The following is a 10,850-nucleotide window of genomic DNA, read 5'->3' on the forward strand; positions in this document are numbered from 1 at the left end:
GTCCTGTGAAACCAAGATTTAGGTAGATTATGCAGACTCGGGGACACCGATAGGATCTTGGACACTCAATGTGAACCCCTAATCGAACCTGACAACCTATGTCACCCAGTGGTCTCCTCAGACCATGTAGCCAAGTATATTGCATCCAGAGTACGCAAGCCTTTTGAGAAGGCAAAGTGAAATAAATTGCGGGCTGAATGGCCAGGCTGAACAGTCCCTGATGACTCATGTAAAACGCTATCAGTTGATCCTAAGATCAATCAATTCCTGAGTAAGACAGGATGGAAGCCATCTAAAGGTTTAGATTTGCATTGCAAAACTGTCGGGATAAAATCCTGGGCATCTTGGGCTCAGCAGCCAAGATCTTTGAAGCAGTAGAGGATGATCTAGAATTAGATTGCGCCATCTTAAGTGCTTAGATCCAGAGAGTGATTAAAGTTGGCAATGCCAACAATGCGGTTGTCACAGAACGCCACAAATCGATCTTGCTCAAGATTGAGCCCAAACGTTTAACTATGGCTCTGAACGAGCCAGATAACACAGGCAAAAGGTTTTCTCTTTGGGGACAACTTTGTAAAAGAATTTGGCTCCTTTGTCTGGCTAAACAAACAGAAGTTATTTTAGATAGAACCAAGGCTCTTATAGTTGCCGAGCCGATTTCTTTGAACAATGCACTATACCAACCTCCTTCCCACAAAGTGGTCGACCCTGGGTTATTAGTGGCCTAAGAGGTGCTCCTAAGAAGTCTTCACAATTTCCATTCTGCCTTACTGATAGTGGGGGGCAGGCTCACACATTTTTCCCATGTATGGTCCCTCATTTCATCAGATGCTTAGGTTCTTCACACTGTGAAAGGGTATTGCATAGACTTCCTTTCTCTACCTGTTCAATGTTCCCCATCAAGGGAAATTGTTTTTTCCCAATGAGACGCAGACCTTGTCTCTGTGGACAATCAATCGTAGAGATTCCGGCCCATACCCTGGGTTACGTGAACAACCTTTTCTTGTTTTCAAAAAAAGGCAAAGGTATCCGTCCAGTGATAAATTTGAGACAGCTCAATAGTTATGAGCATATCAGCACTTCCAAGATGGAAGGAGGGCATTGTTTAAGGGATCTTCCCCAACCAGCAGATTGGATGGCCAAATTGGATCTGCAGGATGGATATCTCACAGTGCCTATCCCAGTACAACATCAAGATGGAGAACTTCCTGCAATTTACATGGTAGGGCAGTAAATAGAGGTTCAGGTGCCTCCCATTCGGACTGTCTTCAGCTCTATGGTGCTTCACCAAGCTCACGTCTCAGAATATATTTAGACGGCATTTTCATTCTGGTTCAGTCTATACAATTAATCCGGACATACTTTGCATGGACTTTGACTCTGTTAGAGAAACTGGGCTTCCTGATCAATTGGGAGAAATCCATTATCGATACCACGCAGTAAATCAAATTTCTGGGTGATATTGGATTATTGTAGATTCTACCTTTCAAACTCTACACCTTCCGGTGGCAAAATTAGCCAATATCAAGAAGGAGATAGGCGAACACTAGCAACCTCTCAACTGTCTCTCAAACAACTGTTGAGAATGTTAGGCCTTCTAGCGGCATCTATCAGGCCATTTTTCCAGGTCTTCTTGGCTATCGAGCCCTACAACAACTACAAACTTCATCTCAAGGGCAGCGCATCATACACGGATATGGTAACTCTTGACTCAGAGGATGACTTGAAGCAGAGGATGAACTTCAATGGTGGCTTCTTCACATGGAAGCTTGGAATGAGCGCACCATATTTTGTACAGCTCCAGATTTGATAATCAAATCCGACCCAAGTTTGCACGGTTGGAGTGCTCAATGCGGAAATATATTTCCACCAAGGGCAGATAATCAAACCTGGAATCGATACTCCACATCAATTGTTTGGAACATCTGGCCGGTTCCTTTGCAGTCCACAGTTTCTCCCCAACTCAAGCCCAATGCGCTATCCTTCTGAAGATGGACAACGTGTCAGCAGTCTGCTACATCAATCACTTGGAGCCACAAAATACAAAATTCTGACCTACATGCCTCGTGATTTCTGGCAATTTTGCCTAATACACGGCATTTCAGTCAAGGTCTCTCCAACACTACGGCGGACTGGTATTCACGCCAACTCAGAGATTCCAGCGACTGGCACTTGGATTCCATGGTCTTCCAAGACATCTGGAACCTATGGGGTCTATTGGAAATAGATCTTTTCGCTTCTCGTTTGAATGCTCAACTTCCCTGTTTTTTTAGTTGGAGACCAGATCCGATAGCACTGGCTATGAATGTTTTCTCCAAGGAATTACGATTTTCTGCCCTTTGCACTGATTCCCTGTTGCCTTTCCATCTACATCGCCAGTCCGGCACATGGTGATCGTGGCTCCTCTATCGCCGTCCCAACCATAGTTCTCTCCTCTTCAGGAGATGGTTATCGACCTTCCATCTCTCGAGTGCCTTCTTCAGGATCCAGACGGTGTACCTCATCCCCTTGTTCTCCAAGGTCTCTTGTATCTCATAGTGTAGTCAATTTCAGGGAACCTTGGTCATCAAGGGAGTTTCGCAATTAACTCCCCAGCTTATCAAAGGTGCACCCAACACGAGACAGGCTTATAAATCTGCTTGAAGCAGATGGCATAGTTGGTGCATGGAATTAAATTTAAATCCCATATCGGCTCCTTTTATGTCTGTCCTCCATTTTTCTGACTTCTATGATGACGGTAAAGCCTATCGCACTGTGGACCTTACCGATCGTCCATTTCTGCTGGCCATCAAAGTTTCGATTGGACGCCTGTTGGTTGACATCCTGTCATATATTGACTTCTCTGAGGAATATGGTTTGCTCATCCACCCTTACCACGATACTCTGTCTTGTGGGACGTCTCTATTGCCTTGAATTTTTTTCTTGCAAGAGGTTTTTCTGACGTACGAGCTCTTGAGGTGGTTGCTCGTTCCTTTACTCCAGAAGATGTCCTATTTGACATTTCACGGAGCAAAAAAAAAAACCTTCTCTAAAATCAATTTTACCCAGTTTTCCCTGATAGCTCTCTCCTTTGCCCTGTTGCATACTAATGGGTGTGTGAACATAATTTCACTACATTACGGAATCCTTTGAAAGAGGAACTCTTCATCTCCTTCCAAAAGTCGCGTCTTCCGGTGTCTACTCTAGCCTGGTGGGTCAAATACGTTATGTCTCTAGCAGGTATTGAAACCCATGTGTCTGTGCCTCATTCGGTTTGTGGGGCAATGGCTTCTAAGGCTTCCTCGATTGGTTGTGGCTTGGAGGATATTATGAGAGTGGCTGGTCTTCGGAGTCTACATTCCATGATTTCTACTTTAGACCTATTCAACACCTCACAGGAGACATAATTTCACAGCTTTGAACTAGCATAATAGGAGCCTCCGTGTCTTAATAAGATTTTACTATTAACATGACGTAAAGTCATGATTTTATTAATGACACGGAGGCGAGTATTATCCCTCCCTCCCATCCCTGGAGGTTTGGTCTTCTCTGGGTAAGTTGAATTCACGGTAAGTCTTTTTTGATTACTGGGTTTTATCCTTGTTAATGACTGTCAAGAGCTTAAGGTTTGACTAAACTGATATATATATATATGATATTCCATGTAATGCGAATTTATGCATAAATCCAGTTTTATACTTGGATATTACCATATTCTCCTTTCTCTTCCAGCTTGACTTCGAGATCCAGTTTAAGGCTTGTATACCCTCTAATTGGAGCCCACTTTTTATTTGGGTTTGTTGTCCTTGTTCGGGATCGCAAGAAAGAGGAAGTAGTATACTGGACACTGCCTATTATGCTATGAAGAGGATGCTGGTTGGCTGTTCCTGTTGCTAGGAAGATATACCTCATGTTATTTACTGGTTTCTTTTATACTGATTTAATGTTATTTTTCTTTGCTGCTGAGGTAAATAAAGAAAGAGTGCAGCATATTACTCGCCTCTGTGTCATTAATAAAATCATGACTTTACGTCATGTTAATTGTAAAATCTGTAAATTTAACCTCATTTCCTGCTCATCACACACACATCTTATGTAACCTGATAGTATTACCTATAAAAGTTTGTGTTTTGCCCATAAAAAAAACAACTCTTTCTCTGGGAATTATTTCACCATTTCATAATCTATATTTACCAATACAAAACTAGACTGAAGTTCAGAGGATAATTAGAACATTTCATATGTGACAACACACTATTTCACCTGAGTGTTCCGGTGTTTTTCTTCAGAATTACAGTATTGCTTTGATAAATATGGCTCCATACTTTTTATACTCACATTATTTTACCATGAAGAATGGTACCATGTTGTCTCCATTTGGCAAGATGTTTACTAGAACTTTGCATTACTAAATAACTGCAAATAAGCTTTTAAAAAAGTGTAGAATACAATATCCTAAAATGTTCTAAGCAATCTACGTGTTCATTTGGAAGGACTAAGTTCAATTTAGTTTGGCGTTTCAGGCAATTGAATAACTAAAAGCCCAGCAATGCCAGTATGTGAATGTCAATGCATTGTATGTAAAAGCCAAGTGCTGTTGGATATTCAAACATAATGAAGAAATGTGGTACTGGCTACTACTGTTTTTTGTTTGTGTTTCTTTCCCATGAACATACAAGTGGTCCCCTACATCACACTCTAGCTCTTCAAATGCAGCACTCTCAGAAAAGCTGGCACAACTAGAAAGACAATGTTCAGTACCATTCAACCACAGCATCCTAGTCCCCATCCTCCAAACTCCACGGCCCCCTCTTTTTTTTCCTCACTCCCTAGAGGCAATCAATTTTTATACTGATTTCTTAACAGTCCTGCAAGAGCAAATCCAATTTATGGCAACACATGTACGTTGTTCCTATTTCTCCACTCAGGTTTGAGAGTTTGCCTATTTGAAAACTGGAAATGCCCCCACCCCACCCCATCTTTTCTCTTTTGCAAGTCTCCTTCACAAACACCCAATTGTCACTGCCAATTAGTGCATTGTTAACATACACAATGGCGTTACTGTAGCCAGTGGATGGTCTGCTTTTATGAATCTCCAGTCGGCCGTGGGGGCAGTCAAGTTTCATTTAAGGCTGCGCATAACATGGACAGAAAATGCCATCAGAAAAGCAAAAGAAAGAAAAAGGAAAGGGGAGGGGGTAGATGAGTGTTTGAGGAGGACCAAAGCTGGAGCATGAATGCTATTCAAGTGTTAGCCCAACTTGGTGAAAGGGCCAATGTGCAGGCCTCACATAGAAATCTCCTCTCTCAAACACAAAGACCGGCTAGGCCATAGCAGTAATTAGTGCTCTAACTGTGCAATGTCCACTGCTCCTGTATTACCAATTGTCCCATGTTTACACTCCTTCCCGCCAATCAAATAAAAAAAGGGGCCACTATGCTTGGCAGTCTGTGGCCTTTCATTCAACTGTTCTCTAATTTTGCAGGTTAACTCTCTCAGTGCAGAAGTTTAATTTGATGATGACCCATTCATAATGAGACCTTTGTAACATTTTTTGTTATGCAACTGTAAACCTGTAATTGTAACAAGTACATTTTAACTTAATTCATTTCTTATTTTTCAATTGTTTATTTAGTTTCAGACAAAGTACAGAATTTGAATAGCGCGGGATTAAATTAGACTCACATTTTTACATAGAGAAATAGTCATATAGCATACCAAATAAAGAAAAGATTACAGGTAGGGAAGAAGAGGAGGGGTGAATATTATAGTATTCAATCTATTGTGCCTTCATTTCAAATCTGGCCTAAAAGTATGTTTCTTGAGTTTAGTCATTTTCTTTTTCTGTAGTTACCAAATTATAATTTGCATACACACTTATCAGCCACAACATTAAACCCACCTGGCTAATATCATGTAGGTCCCTCTTGTGCTGTCAAAACCACTCTAATGCATTGAGGTATGGACTCCACAAGACCTCTGACAGTGTCTTGTGGTACATTAGCAGCAGATCATTTAAGTCCTGCAAGTTGTGAAGTGGTTTGAATTTGTTGTTCAAGCACATCCCACAGATGCTCAATTGAATTGAGATCTATGGAATTTGGTAAGGTAACAAGGTAACACCTGGAATCTTTGTCATGTTCCTCAAACCATTCCAGAACAATTTTTGCTGTGTTGCAGGGTCCATTATCCTGCTGAAAGAAACAACTGCCTTTGGGGAACACCATTGCCATGAAGGTGTGTACATGGTATGCAACAATTTTTAAAGTAACATCCAAATGAATGCCAGGACCCAGAGTATAACACTGCCTCCGAAGGCCTGCTGTCTTCCCATAGTGCATTGTGCTACCATCTCTTCCTCAGGTAAATTGTGCACGTGCACCCGGCCATCTACCTTATCTAAAAGAAAATGTAATTCATCAGACCAGACAACCTTCTTCTATTACTCCATTATCCAGTTCTGACACTTATGTCTTAGCATTAAGTTATTCAGCAATTCTTTTGTGTGATGAGACCAGTTGGGCTAGTTTTCGCTCCCTACGTGTATCAATGAGCGTTGGACGCCCATGACCTTAAGCAGGTTCACCACTTGTCCTTCCTTGCATCACTTTTGATAGGTACTAACCACTGCATGTGACACAGAAAATAACAGATAAAGGGCTGCGCCAAGAGGTAGATAGTAATGATAAAAATAATATTCACAATACTTTTAGGACAATACAATATGTGTGGTCTCATTGAACCAGTGGGACTAAAGTTCTAATAAAATCACCAAAAAATGAGATCCAAAGATTTGGTCTCACTCAGAGGTAAATGTCTTTATAAGGTGCTTATTTTGGGTGTAGTGTCCTCAATTTCTTTAGTGGTTCAACCTCCTTGCTCGTATGTGAAACAAGAATAGAAAAAACAAACTGTGCAGTATGTACAGGCAAGTGAAGATAAAATAAACGGATATATGTAGTCAACTCACATTTAAAAGAGCTATATCCAGCTCTGGTGTGAAGAGCGTACAGCGGTATAATCCCTGCTTTAAAGGATATGTGATGGGAGTCCTCCACAGGGTTGGTGTTAAACTCTCAGGAGAGGGATATATATAAAATACAACTAGTAGTGCTCTCAGTAGAATAAAATATGCAATAAATAAAAATGTACTCACAAGTGGAGTGTAGGCAAACTGCACTATGGTATCAGCAAAAAGATAGATAGTGTAGCGCTTATATAATATATAGCATACAAGTAGTAGTTACCTAAAAGATAGATAGATGGTAGTCTACATCCAAATACAGTCTTATAAATGTAATGGATCAAAATGGAATCGGGTTCTGTAATATTATAAAGAAAATATCCACATAGCGTAAAACCTTACTAACATAAAAAGAAATAAAATGTAGTCATAGGAACACTCACAAACATAGAGCTATAAACCTAGCTCTGGTGTGGATGGCTTTGGGTCCGTTTAGGCGACCCACCCCTGTATTGGAATTCTGTGTGTGGTCCTAGGAGAGTAGGAACAGAGAGAAACTGCAATAGGGTAGTACAGTTTATATCCAGATGGAATTGAGTAGTGTGTAAGAAATATACTTACAAACCTAGAGCCCCTATGGCTCTGCAGTCTTGTAGTGTGTAGTAAGGGACTACACTCCCTAGAATATAAGAAGTCGCCGGTCACCAGGATGGAAAGTAAAATACTTTTATTGGATACACTTTAAATATAGTAAAATAATAAAAGGGAACAATGTCCGCAATAAAATCCCAGGACGCGTTTCACTACAGCGTGTAGTTTCCTCAGCTGGGTCAAGAGACGAATGTGTGTTTCCTGGGTTGCCGGTCTGTGTTTAAATACCTTCTTTGATGGATGGACGAGTATTAGTATTAGCGCTGGTACCTTTCCCCCTTTTTTGTACTATGGTATCAGCGTTGGTGGTATGATCCCCACCTCAGGATATATGTTTGAAGTCAGTAGGTCTCTGCATGCTCCTGCCTTCAGCCTGTCAGCTCCTAACCACTGCATAACAGGAACACCCACAAGACTTGTCATTTTGGAGATGCTCAGACCCAGTCATCCTTCCATTATTATTTGGCCCTTGTCAAAATCACTCAGTTCTTTTCGCTTGTCCATTTTTCCTGCTTCTAACACATGAAATTCAAGAACTGATTGTTCACTTGCTGTCTAATATATCCCACCTCTTGACAGGTGCCATTGTTACGATATAATCAATGTTATTCACTTCAGCTGTCAGTGGTTTTAATGTTCTGGCCGATCAGTGTAAAGCTTATCATGTCAGCTTTTATGACCCCACTCATCTTGTAAAACGTCTTCTGTCAGCCTAATTTCTGAATAAAAGTAATTCATGATTCAATTTAAAACCCGAACACACAATTACATTTTTAATGGGCATCAGCTGATATCTGTCACCACTACTACTAAACAGCTCCCATTGTCCTAATCGCATAACCAGAAACCACCCAATTCTGTCATTGTTATATCCCTGTTGCATCTTCCAAAATGTGACTGTTCTGCCTCATTGCAACTCCAAATCTTTTTTCGTAAATTATTATTTTTTTAATTTTTTTATAGAATTGTTAATACATTACAACAAATATTTAGTAACAAGTCTTTGGTCAGTAAAACAGGTATCATTAAGATAGTCAGATTCATATGAATAGACAAAGGAAGTCCAACTCATAGAGTACATCAGCAAGCATGATAACATAACATGGGTTATTATACTACTCAAAAATTACTCATAACAAAGAAAAAAAGGGGAATAAGAACACATCACCTAGAGGTCCACAGCAAACACCCTATGAGAAAAAAAATGATGTTGTATCGACAATTACCAAATGTTGTTATATTGTTGTGGAGAGTCATGTAGCCGAGATGTGAGTTATTCCATGTCCCTAACCTTAGATAGCATATTGTGAAGATCAATATGGTTGTTATTATTATTTGTTGGTTCCAATGTCAGATAATACTCTTCTAGCTGAGATAAGCTCATTTTCAGCCTTCCTCCGAACTTTAATCGGCCCTGGAGAGGAAAAAAGTCTACAGATCACGGGTGAATTGGTTAACCCAAGACTTGAGAGTGCCATAACAGAATTCCAAATCTTTGAAACCGTTTTCAAACACACTATAAGAGGCTATTTATATTATGTTTATAGTGCAAAAAAATACTCTGTGGTTTTATACGTATTACATTAGTAAATGTCAATCTCACTATTAGAAACACAATGGCCAGTTAAGTTCCTCAAAAATTAGCTCTGTATTTTATAGCCATAAACAAAGGAAGAAAACTCAAAGTTATATAATACAAGTAACCAGCTAGAAGGAATATGTACAGCGTATGCTGATACCTATATAATTTCGAACTTTCTGCACTCACGTATCAAGTTTTTTTCACAACTTGGCAGCTAGTTAAAATTTACCCATAGGCTGTGCTTTTTTTTGCTTTTTTATTTATTTATTTTTTTAATTTGACCATGTTTCATTTTTTCATTTTACATTTGATGCCTAGATGTTGTGGTAGAGCCAAAGTATACCATGCACTTTGACACTGTTCTCCGTAGATGCCTGAGCAAGCATGAGTTTGGTCAAAGCATCATGGGATGAGTAAGTTGCCTCACATACCTGTCTCTTGCTCTCTCCTAAAGGGCAGCGCTTTACTCTCTCCTCTAGCTCTGCTTAACTCCCACCTTATTTGATTGCTATTTTCTGCCCTAATGTGTTTTATACCCCATCTACTATATAGACTGTAAGCTTGTTTGAGCAGAGTTCTCTTCAACCTATCGTTCCTGTAAGTTTTCTTGTAATTGTCCTATTTATAATTAAATCCCCCCTCTTATAATATTGTAAAGCGCTACAGAATCTGTTGGCGCTATATAAATGGCAATAATAATAATAATAATGAACAGAGATGCTGCAGATGTTTGTGCATTTTTTTTCCTTAAATCTGCCGCATTACTCTCCCGAGTAAAAGCTGCAGTTGTGTTTACTAGGGTGACGAAATGGGGAATCAGAGTATTGATGCTGGACGTCATATTATGTCTATAGACATGCAATCCTGTAACTCAAGGGCTGTTTATTGTTTGATATTGGGGGTTATATATTGCATTCAAGAGGTAGGAACAGATGGCTATATTTATGCAACTAATTGCTTTTCAGTCCCAGCACTTAGACCACATCTTCACTGTGTCTCGGAAGCAGACTCTTGAAATGGGTAACTATAATTATAATTAACTATACTGGTAATTTGGACTTTGTTTCTTCACTATTACTGAATACTCCCAAACTAAATTGTACAGATTTCTGCTTTAAGTTCCCATTTAAAAAAAAATGGGTGCACTAGTTGATATAATGCATATTTCTTTATTTTGCTTGCCATTTATACAACACACAATATTGAACGCATGCATTTTTGTTTGCCTGAAGATATTGTCTTTCTGCTTTTCACTAATGCCATTTAAAATTTCAGCATGTTCTTTAAGATAAATTGCATTTTTTTTAATGCAGATTTTAATAATTTCCTACGGATAGACTACAGTGACCAATGCTATCAATCAGGAACACAAGTGTGGCGAGGAACTGTCAGTTTATTAAAACTGTATGTAGAAATGTATTGTCTTGGGTAAAGCTAAACTCTTTTTCTACGCACATGTACCTCATGTTATAAGGTCATAATAGATATAGCAAATAGCCAGTTGATCAAGTTCTAGGGCTTGACTGATGAGATGACCTAATGGTTGTGATAACAAAGTCCTGCTTTCCTTCCTTTGGGCAGTTTGACAGGTTGGACCTCCGAGGTCAACAAGCCATTTGCATGAGTGCATTCTTCTGTATAATCCATAAAGATGGCACACCCAGTAAGACATG

Source organism: Pelobates fuscus, chromosome 8 (genome assembly GCF_036172605.1).
Source record: "Pelobates fuscus isolate aPelFus1 chromosome 8, aPelFus1.pri, whole genome shotgun sequence".
Lineage (NCBI taxonomy): Eukaryota > Metazoa > Chordata > Amphibia > Anura > Pelobatidae > Pelobates > Pelobates fuscus.